General features: G+C 30.1%; 1 protein-coding gene across 1 annotated transcript in view; it reads left to right on the top strand.

Moving 5' to 3' along the window:
* LOC127734685 (uncharacterized) overlaps positions 1-12,084 on the top strand; it is a 70,781-nt gene that overhangs the window by 33,354 nt on the left and 25,343 nt on the right. The gene's annotated exons all lie outside the window — the stretch shown is intronic.

Below are 12,084 nucleotides of genomic sequence, written 5' to 3'. Positions count from 1 at the left end.
TTGCAAAAAAAGTTGAATGCAAGAGTCTTTTTGTGCTCAGATTTATTGTATCATGTCACCTGAGTATAGAAATGATAGAAAAGACACAAAATTTTATTTCATATAGCTTCAATATGCATTTTTAAATGTAAATATGTGATACGGCCTAAATTGACCCTAAATTATTTTCAGTCTTACTTGGCCTAAGACCCTTTTAAACTAATGTGATATGTTATTTGTAAGTTTTCTTTCCATTTAAAGTACATTAAATACATATGTAAGGATTATTTATAACCAAAAAGCTTTACAAATTTAAAATTGCTGGAAAATATTACATCTTCATGTAAGGCCCCCCTTCATTGGAAAACCTCCATTTTTAGCCACAGGCTCATATAAATTTGACTTTTTAATAATTATGATAAGTCTGATAAATCAAATGAGTACTCTATTGCTTTTAATACATAATATATTATATATTAAGGCATTTCAAAAGTATTTTTTTGCAATATTTAAATTTTTTAAGCCCCAAATGTTGATAGTTGAAAATTTTCAATTTTAACATCTAAATTTAACACTCAAAGTTGAATATAGAAGTAGTCATATTGTCTATAATATATATCCTATTGCCATGAAACTTTGTAAGCAGTCTTATAATTTAATAAGCTTTGGTCATACCAAGTTTCATTAAGATTGGTCAACTTTTTCTACCCTAAGAGGTGAAATCAGGAAATATAGAATCTGTACTTTGGCAACTTCCCTGAATGATTTGATGGTGTCAATTTATCAAATAGCATAAAACTAAAGGATTAAAACTTTTATTTGATAGAATTTCTGCAAAAATGACCAATTTTGGCATTTTATTGTCAAAATAAGCATTTCATAGCTTTTTCAATTTTGATGCATAAGTGGCATTCTGACTTTCTATCTGACAGGTTTTTATGTGTCAATATTTGTGTTTCTATGCTTCAACCCAGTTGTATTACTCATTTGTGAACTCTGAATCTACAGAAAAGAAGATTATCTCAGACAATATGTTCAAAATGTGTTGTATATATGGTCCTCGTCTAACGCCCTGTTTGGATCGAGTTAAATGTGAGGAGCTTGGAACATAAAAGTTGAAGTCCATTATAAAGACCTCACTAAATTTGTATAAAAAGCACTTAACAATGTCTTTTGTACCTGTTTTATGTCACATAATATCTTTCTTTTCTTCTGTAGGATAGCAAGTGGTTCAAATATAAGCCTGTTGAGACTAAAATTGCATGCATGTTTTTCACTAAAAAGTGAAAAATCTTTGTATCAGACCATACTGTTTGCAAAAAAAGTTGAATGCAAGAGTCTTTTTGTGCTCAGATTTATTGTATCATGTCACCTGAGTATAGAAATGATAGAAAAGACACAAAATTTTATTTCATATAGCTTCAATATGCATTTTTAAATGTAAATATGTGATACGGCCTAAATTGACCCTAAATTATTTTCAGTCTTACTTGGCCTAAGACCCTTTTAAACTAATGTGATATGTTATTTGTAAGTTTTCTTTCCATTTAAAGTACATTAAATACATATGTAAGGATTATTTATAACCAAAAAGCTTTACAAATTTAAAATTGCTGGAAAATATTACATCTTCATGTAAGGCCCCCCTTCATTGGAAAACCTCCATTTTTAGCCACAGGCTCATATAAATTTGACTTTTTAATAATTATGATAAGTCTGATAAATCAAATGAGTACTCTATTGCTTTTAATACATAATATATTATATATTAAGGCATTTCAAAAGTATTTTTTTGCAATATTTAAATTTTTTAAGCCCCAAATGTTGATAGTTGAAAATTTTCAATTTTAACATCTAAATTTAACACTCAAAGTTGAATATAGAAGTAGTCATATTGTCTATAATATATATCCTATTGCCATGAAACTTTGTAAGCAGTCTTATAATTTAATAAGCTTTGGTCATACCAAGTTTCATTAAGATTGGTCAACTTTTTCTACCCTATTAGGTCCGGGTACACAGTTATCGTCCTTTGATTTTCGTTGTCCACGAATATAGTCCCTAGTGTGGACAGTGTGTTACTTGTCGATTTTTTTTATACCCCTTCCGAATTTATTTCTCCATGTTTTATGACTCAAATAGTAAGTAGGGGGGTGAAATGACACTGTAAAAAAATTTGGGTCATGAATTTTAAAGTAAAGTAGTGATTTGGTCCAGCTGAAAAATGTTAAAAATTAGCACTTCGGAGGCTGTCAAAAGATTTGAAGACCCCCTCAGCATGAAATTGTCCATATTTTGAGTTAGAGCCGATGAAGTTTTCTATAATTTTGATATAATTTGTCCCAAAAGTAGTACAACACACTGTAAAAATATTATTGAGAAAGCGCAGGTGGGATTTTTTTAATTTTCATTTATTGTCTAAAAGAAATGCACTACGAAATAACTGTGTACTCGGACCTAAGAGGTGAAATCAGGAAATATAGAATCTGTACTTTGGCAACTTCCCTGAATGATTTGATGGTGTCAATTTATCAAATAGCATAAAACTAAAGGATTAAAACTTTTATTTGATAGAATTTCTGCAAAAATGACCAATTTTGGCATTTTATTGTCAAAATAAGCATTTCATAGCTTTTTCAATTTTGATGCATAAGTGGCATTCTGACTTTCTATCTGACAGGTTTTTATGTGTCAATATTTGTGTTTCTATGCTTCAATCCAGTTGTATTACTCATTTGTGAACTCTGAATCTACAGAAAAGAAGATTATCTCAGACAATATGTTCAAAATGTGTTGTATATATGGTCCTCGTCTAACGCCCTGTTTGGATCGAGTTAAATGTGAGGAGCTTGGAACATAAAAGTTGAAGTCCATTATAAAGACCTCACTAAATTTGTATAAAAAGCACTTAACAATGTCTTTTGTACCTGTTTTATGTCACATAATATCTTTCTTTTCTTCTGTAGGATAGCAAGTGGTTCAAATATAAGCCTGTTGAGACTAAAATTGCATGCATGTTTTTCACTAAAAAGTGAAAAATCTTTGTATCAGACCATACTGTTTGCAAAAAAAGTTGAATGCAAGAGTCTTTTTGTGCTCAGATTTATTGTATCATGTCACCTGAGTATAGAAATGATAGAAAAGACACAAAATTTTATTTCATATAGCTTCAATATGCATTTTTAAATGTAAATATGTGATACGGCCTAAATTGACCCTAAATTATTTTCAGTCTTACTTGGCCTAAGACCCTTTTAAACTAATGTGATATGTTATTTGTAAGTTTTCTTTCCATTTAAAGTACATTAAATACATATGTAAGGATTATTTATAACCAAAAAGCTTTACAAATTTAAAATTGCTGGAAAATATTACATCTTCATGTAAGGCCCCCCTTCATTGGAAAACCTCCATTTTTAGCCACAGGCTCATATAAATTTGACTTTTTAATAATTATGATAAGTCTGATAAATCAAATGAGTACTCTATTGCTTTTAATACATAATATATTATATATTAAGGCATTTCAAAAGTATTTTTTTGCAATATTTAAATTTTTTAAGCCCCAAATGTTGATAGTTGAAAATTTTCAATTTTAACATCTAAATTTAACACTCAAAGTTGAATATAGAAGTAGTCATATTGTCTATAATATATATCCTATTGCCATGAAACTTTGTAAGCAGTCTTATAATTTAATAAGCTTTGGTCATACCAAGTTTCATTAAGATTGGTCAACTTTTTCTACCCTATTAGGTCCGGGTACACAGTTATCGTCCTTTGATTTTCGTTGTCCACGAATATAGTCCCTAGTGTGGACAGTGTGTTACTTGTCGATTTTTTTTATACCCCTTCCGAATTTATTTCTCCATGTTTTATGACTCAAATAGTAAGTAGGGGGGTGAAATGACACTGTAAAAAAATTTGGGTCATGAATTTTAAAGTAAAGTAGTGATTTGGTCCAGCTGAAAAATGTTAAAAATTAGCACTTCGGAGGCTGTCAAAAGATTTGAAGACCCCCTCAGCATGAAATTGTCCATATTTTGAGTTAGAGCCGATGAAGTTTTCTATAATTTTGATATAATTTGTCCCAAAAGTAGTACAACACACTGTAAAAATATTATTGAGAAAGCGCAGGTGGGATTTTTTTAATTTTCATTTATTGTCTAAAAGAAATGCACTACGAAATAACTGTGTACTCGGACCTAAGAGGTGAAATCAGGAAATATAGAATCTGTACTTTGGCAACTTCCCTGAATGATTTGATGGTGTCAATTTATCAAATAGCATAAAACTAAAGGATTAAAACTTTTATTTGATAGAATTTCTGCAAAAATGACCAATTTTGGCATTTTATTGTCAAAATAAGCATTTCATAGCTTTTTCAATTTTGATGCATAAGTGGCATTCTGACTTTCTATCTGACAGGTTTTTATGTGTCAATATTTGTGTTTCTATGCTTCAATCCAGTTGTATTACTCATTTGTGAACTCTGAATCTACAGAAAAGAAGATTATCTCAGACAATATGTTCAAAATGTGTTGTATATATGGTCCTCGTCTAACGCCCTGTTTGGATCGAGTTAAATGTGAGGAGCTTGGAACATAAAAGTTGAAGTCCATTATAAAGACCTCACTAAATTTGTATAAAAAGCACTTAACAATGTCTTTTGTACCTGTTTTATGTCACATAATATCTTTCTTTTCTTCTGTAGGATAGCAAGTGGTTCAAATATAAGCCTGTTGAGACTAAAATTGCATGCATGTTTTTCACTAAAAAGTGAAAAATCTTTGTATCAGACCATACTGTTTGCAAAAAAAGTTGAATGCAAGAGTCTTTTTGTGCTCAGATTTATTGTATCATGTCACCTGAGTATAGAAATGATAGAAAAGACACAAAATTTTATTTCATATAGCTTCAATATGCATTTTTAAATGTAAATATGTGATACGGCCTAAATTGACCCTAAATTATTTTCAGTCTTACTTGGCCTAAGACCCTTTTAAACTAATGTGATATGTTATTTGTAAGTTTTCTTTCCATTTAAAGTACATTAAATACATATGTAAGGATTATTTATAACCAAAAAGCTTTACAAATTTAAAATTGCTGGAAAATATTACATCTTCATGTAAGGCCCCCCTTCATTGGAAAACCTCCATTTTTAGCCACAGGCTCATATAAATTTGACTTTTTAATAATTATGATAAGTCTGATAAATCAAATGAGTACTCTATTGCTTTTAATACATAATATATTATATATTAAGGCATTTCAAAAGTATTTTTTTGCAATATTTAAATTTTTTAAGCCCCAAATGTTGATAGTTGAAAATTTTCAATTTTAACATCTAAATTTAACACTCAAAGTTGAATATAGAAGTAGTCATATTGTCTATAATATATATCCTATTGCCATGAAACTTTGTAAGCAGTCTTATAATTTAATAAGCTTTGGTCATACCAAGTTTCATTAAGATTGGTCAACTTTTTCTACCCTATTAGGTCCGGGTACACAGTTATCGTCCTTTGATTTTCGTTGTCCACGAATATAGTCCCTAGTGTGGACAGTGTGTTACTTGTCGATTTTTTTTATACCCCTTCCGAATTTATTTCTCCATGTTTTATGACTCAAATAGTAAGTAGGGGGGTGAAATGACACTGTAAAAAAATTTGGGTCATGAATTTTAAAGTAAAGTAGTGATTTGGTCCAGCTGAAAAATGTTAAAAATTAGCACTTCGGAGGCTGTCAAAAGATTTGAAGACCCCCTCAGCATGAAATTGTCCATATTTTGAGTTAGAGCCGATGAAGTTTTCTATAATTTTGATATAATTTGTCCCAAAAGTAGTACAACACACTGTAAAAATATTATTGAGAAAGCGCAGGTGGGATTTTTTTAATTTTCATTTATTGTCTAAAAGAAATGCACTACGAAATAACTGTGTACTCGGACCTAAGAGGTGAAATCAGGAAATATAGAATCTGTACTTTGGCAACTTCCCTGAATGATTTGATGGTGTCAATTTATCAAATAGCATAAAACTAAAGGATTAAAACTTTTATTTGATAGAATTTCTGCAAAAATGACCAATTTTGGCATTTTATTGTCAAAATAAGCATTTCATAGCTTTTTCAATTTTGATGCATAAGTGGCATTCTGACTTTCTATCTGACAGGTTTTTATGTGTCAATATTTGTGTTTCTATGCTTCAATCCAGTTGTATTACTCATTTGTGAACTCTGAATCTACAGAAAAGAAGATTATCTCAGACAATATGTTCAAAATGTGTTGTATATATGGTCCTCGTCTAACGCCCTGTTTGGATCGAGTTAAATGTGAGGAGCTTGGAACATAAAAGTTGAAGTCCATTATAAAGACCTCACTAAATTTGTATAAAAAGCACTTAACAATGTCTTTTGTACCTGTTTTATGTCACATAATATCTTTCTTTTCTTCTGTAGGATAGCAAGTGGTTCAAATATAAGCCTGTTGAGACTAAAATTGCATGCATGTTTTTCACTAAAAAGTGAAAAATCTTTGTATCAGACCATACTGTTTGCAAAAAAAGTTGAATGCAAGAGTCTTTTTGTGCTCAGATTTATTGTATCATGTCACCTGAGTATAGAAATGATAGAAAAGACACAAAATTTTATTTCATATAGCTTCAATATGCATTTTTAAATGTAAATATGTGATACGGCCTAAATTGACCCTAAATTATTTTCAGTCTTACTTGGCCTAAGACCCTTTTAAACTAATGTGATATGTTATTTGTAAGTTTTCTTTCCATTTAAAGTACATTAAATACATATGTAAGGATTATTTATAACCAAAAAGCTTTACAAATTTAAAATTGCTGGAAAATATTACATCTTCATGTAAGGCCCCCCTTCATTGGAAAACCTCCATTTTTAGCCACAGGCTCATATAAATTTGACTTTTTAATAATTATGATAAGTCTGATAAATCAAATGAGTACTCTATTGCTTTTAATACATAATATATTATATATTAAGGCATTTCAAAAGTATTTTTTTGCAATATTTAAATTTTTTAAGCCCCAAATGTTGATAGTTGAAAATTTTCAATTTTAACATCTAAATTTAACACTCAAAGTTGAATATAGAAGTAGTCATATTGTCTATAATATATATCCTATTGCCATGAAACTTTGTAAGCAGTCTTATAATTTAATAAGCTTTGGTCATACCAAGTTTCATTAAGATTGGTCAACTTTTTCTACCCTATTAGGTCCGGGTACACAGTTATCGTCCTTTGATTTTCGTTGTCCACGAATATAGTCCCTAGTGTGGACAGTGTGTTACTTGTCGATTTTTTTTATACCCCTTCCGAATTTATTTCTCCATGTTTTATGACTCAAATAGTAAGTAGGGGGGTGAAATGACACTGTAAAAAAATTTGGGTCATGAATTTTAAAGTAAAGTAGTGATTTGGTCCAGCTGAAAAATGTTAAAAATTAGCACTTCGGAGGCTGTCAAAAGATTTGAAGACCCCCTCAGCATGAAATTGTCCATATTTTGAGTTAGAGCCGATGAAGTTTTCTATAATTTTGATATAATTTGTCCCAAAAGTAGTACAACACACTGTAAAAATATTATTGAGAAAGCGCAGGTGGGATTTTTTTAATTTTCATTTATTGTCTAAAAGAAATGCACTACGAAATAACTGTGTACTCGGACCTAAGAGGTGAAATCAGGAAATATAGAATCTGTACTTTGGCAACTTCCCTGAATGATTTGATGGTGTCAATTTATCAAATAGCATAAAACTAAAGGATTAAAACTTTTATTTGATAGAATTTCTGCAAAAATGACCAATTTTGGCATTTTATTGTCAAAATAAGCATTTCATAGCTTTTTCAATTTTGATGCATAAGTGGCATTCTGACTTTCTATCTGACAGGTTTTTATGTGTCAATATTTGTGTTTCTATGCTTCAATCCAGTTGTATTACTCATTTGTGAACTCTGAATCTACAGAAAAGAAGATTATCTCAGACAATATGTTCAAAATGTGTTGTATATATGGTCCTCGTCTAACGCCCTGTTTGGATCGAGTTAAATGTGAGGAGCTTGGAACATAAAAGTTGAAGTCCATTATAAAGACCTCACTAAATTTGTATAAAAAGCACTTAACAATGTCTTTTGTACCTGTTTTATGTCACATAATATCTTTCTTTTCTTCTGTAGGATAGCAAGTGGTTCAAATATAAGCCTGTTGAGACTAAAATTGCATGCATGTTTTTCACTAAAAAGTGAAAAATCTTTGTATCAGACCATACTGTTTGCAAAAAAAGTTGAATGCAAGAGTCTTTTTGTGCTCAGATTTATTGTATCATGTCACCTGAGTATAGAAATGATAGAAAAGACACAAAATTTTATTTCATATAGCTTCAATATGCATTTTTAAATGTAAATATGTGATACGGCCTAAATTGACCCTAAATTATTTTCAGTCTTACTTGGCCTAAGACCCTTTTAAACTAATGTGATATGTTATTTGTAAGTTTTCTTTCCATTTAAAGTACATTAAATACATATGTAAGGATTATTTATAACCAAAAAGCTTTACAAATTTAAAATTGCTGGAAAATATTACATCTTCATGTAAGGCCCCCCTTCATTGGAAAACCTCCATTTTTAGCCACAGGCTCATATAAATTTGACTTTTTAATAATTATGATAAGTCTGATAAATCAAATGAGTACTCTATTGCTTTTAATACATAATATATTATATATTAAGGCATTTCAAAAGTATTTTTTTGCAATATTTAAATTTTTTAAGCCCCAAATGTTGATAGTTGAAAATTTTCAATTTTAACATCTAAATTTAACACTCAAAGTTGAATATAGAAGTAGTCATATTGTCTATAATATATATCCTATTGCCATGAAACTTTGTAAGCAGTCTTATAATTTAATAAGCTTTGGTCATACCAAGTTTCATTAAGATTGGTCAACTTTTTCTACCCTATTAGGTCCGGGTACACAGTTATCGTCCTTTGATTTTCGTTGTCCACGAATATAGTCCCTAGTGTGGACAGTGTGTTACTTGTCGATTTTTTTTATACCCCTTCCGAATTTATTTCTCCATGTTTTATGACTCAAATAGTAAGTAGGGGGGTGAAATGACACTGTAAAAAAATTTGGGTCATGAATTTTAAAGTAAAGTAGTGATTTGGTCCAGCTGAAAAATGTTAAAAATTAGCACTTCGGAGGCTGTCAAAAGATTTGAAGACCCCCTCAGCATGAAATTGTCCATATTTTGAGTTAGAGCCGATGAAGTTTTCTATAATTTTGATATAATTTGTCCCAAAAGTAGTACAACACACTGTAAAAATATTATTGAGAAAGCGCAGGTGGGATTTTTTTAATTTTCATTTATTGTCTAAAAGAAATGCACTACGAAATAACTGTGTACTCGGACCTAAGAGGTGAAATCAGGAAATATAGAATCTGTACTTTGGCAACTTCCCTGAATGATTTGATGGTGTCAATTTATCAAATAGCATAAAACTAAAGGATTAAAACTTTTATTTGATAGAATTTCTGCAAAAATGACCAATTTTGGCATTTTATTGTCAAAATAAGCATTTCATAGCTTTTTCAATTTTGATGCATAAGTGGCATTCTGACTTTCTATCTGACAGGTTTTTATGTGTCAATATTTGTGTTTCTATGCTTCAATCCAGTTGTATTACTCATTTGTGAACTCTGAATCTACAGAAAAGAAGATTATCTCAGACAATATGTTCAAAATGTGTTGTATATATGGTCCTCGTCTAACGCCCTGTTTGGATCGAGTTAAATGTGAGGAGCTTGGAACATAAAAGTTGAAGTCCATTATAAAGACCTCACTAAATTTGTATAAAAAGCACTTAACAATGTCTTTTGTACCTGTTTTATGTCACATAATATCTTTCTTTTCTTCTGTAGGATAGCAAGTGGTTCAAATATAAGCCTGTTGAGACTAAAATTGCATGCATGTTTTTCACTAAAAAGTGAAAAATCTTTGTATCAGACCATACTGTTTGCAAAAAAAGTTGAATGCAAGAGTCTTTTTGTGCTCAGATTTATTGTATCATGTCACCTGAGTATAGAAATGATAGAAAAGACACAAAATTTTATTTCATATAGCTTCAATATGCATTTTTAAATGTAAATATGTGATACGGCCTAAATTGACCCTAAATTATTTTCAGTCTTACTTGGCCTAAGACCCTTTTAAACTAATGTGATATGTTATTTGTAAGTTTTCTTTCCATTTAAAGTACATTAAATACATATGTAAGGATTATTTATAACCAAAAAGCTTTACAAATTTAAAATTGCTGGAAAATATTACATCTTCATGTAAGGCCCCCCTTCATTGGAAAACCTCCATTTTTAGCCACAGGCTCATATAAATTTGACTTTTTAATAATTATGATAAGTCTGATAAATCAAATGAGTACTCTATTGCTTTTAATACATAATATATTATATATTAAGGCATTTCAAAAGTATTTTTTTGCAATATTTAAATTTTTTAAGCCCCAAATGTTGATAGTTGAAAATTTTCAATTTTAACATCTAAATTTAACACTCAAAGTTGAATATAGAAGTAGTCATATTGTCTATAATATATATCCTATTGCCATGAAACTTTGTAAGCAGTCTTATAATTTAATAAGCTTTGGTCATACCAAGTTTCATTAAGATTGGTCAACTTTTTCTACCCTATTAGGTCCGGGTACACAGTTATCGTCCTTTGATTTTCGTTGTCCACGAATATAGTCCCTAGTGTGGACAGTGTGTTACTTGTCGATTTTTTTTATACCCCTTCCGAATTTATTTCTCCATGTTTTATGACTCAAATAGTAAGTAGGGGGGTGAAATGACACTGTAAAAAAATTTGGGTCATGAATTTTAAAGTAAAGTAGTGATTTGGTCCAGCTGAAAAATGTTAAAAATTAGCACTTCGGAGGCTGTCAAAAGATTTGAAGACCCCCTCAGCATGAAATTGTCCATATTTTGAGTTAGAGCCGATGAAGTTTTCTATAATTTTGATATAATTTGTCCCAAAAGTAGTACAACACACTGTAAAAATATTATTGAGAAAGCGCAGGTGGGATTTTTTTAATTTTCATTTATTGTCTAAAAGAAATGCACTACGAAATAACTGTGTACTCGGACCTAAGAGGTGAAATCAGGAAATATAGAATCTGTACTTTGGCAACTTCCCTGAATGATTTGATGGTGTCAATTTATCAAATAGCATAAAACTAAAGGATTAAAACTTTTATTTGATAGAATTTCTGCAAAAATGACCAATTTTGGCATTTTATTGTCAAAATAAGCATTTCATAGCTTTTTCAATTTTGATGCATAAGTGGCATTCTGACTTTCTATCTGACAGGTTTTTATGTGTCAATATTTGTGTTTCTATGCTTCAATCCAGTTGTATTACTCATTTGTGAACTCTGAATCTACAGAAAAGAAGATTATCTCAGACAATATGTTCAAAATGTGTTGTATATATGGTCCTCGTCTAACGCCCTGTTTGGATCGAGTTAAATGTGAGGAGCTTGGAACATAAAAGTTGAAGTCCATTATAAAGACCTCACTAAATTTGTATAAAAAGCACTTAACAATGTCTTTTGTACCTGTTTTATGTCACATAATATCTTTCTTTTCTTCTGTAGGATAGCAAGTGGTTCAAATATAAGCCTGTTGAGACTAAAATTGCATGCATGTTTTTCACTAAAAAGTGAAAAATCTTTGTATCAGACCATACTGTTTGCAAAAAAAGTTGAATGCAAGAGTCTTTTTGTGCTCAGATTTATTGTATCATGTCACCTGAGTATAGAAATGATAGAAAAGACACAAAATTTTATTTCATATAGCTTCAATATGCATTTTTAAATGTAAATATGTGATACGGCCTAAATTGACCCTAAATTATTTTCAGTCTTACTTGGCCTAAGACCCTTTTAAACTAATGTGATATGTTATTTGTAAGTTTTCTTTCCATTTAAAGTACATTAAATACATATGTAAGGATTATTTATAACCAAAAAGCTTTACAAATTTAAAATTGCTGG

Source organism: Mytilus californianus, unplaced genomic scaffold (assembly GCF_021869535.1).
Source record: "Mytilus californianus isolate M0D057914Y unplaced genomic scaffold, xbMytCali1.0.p SCAF_3, whole genome shotgun sequence".
Taxonomy (NCBI): domain Eukaryota; kingdom Metazoa; phylum Mollusca; class Bivalvia; order Mytilida; family Mytilidae; genus Mytilus; species Mytilus californianus.
Note: the sequence above shows the minus strand (reverse complement) of the source record. Positions and strands in the feature narration are given on the sequence as shown.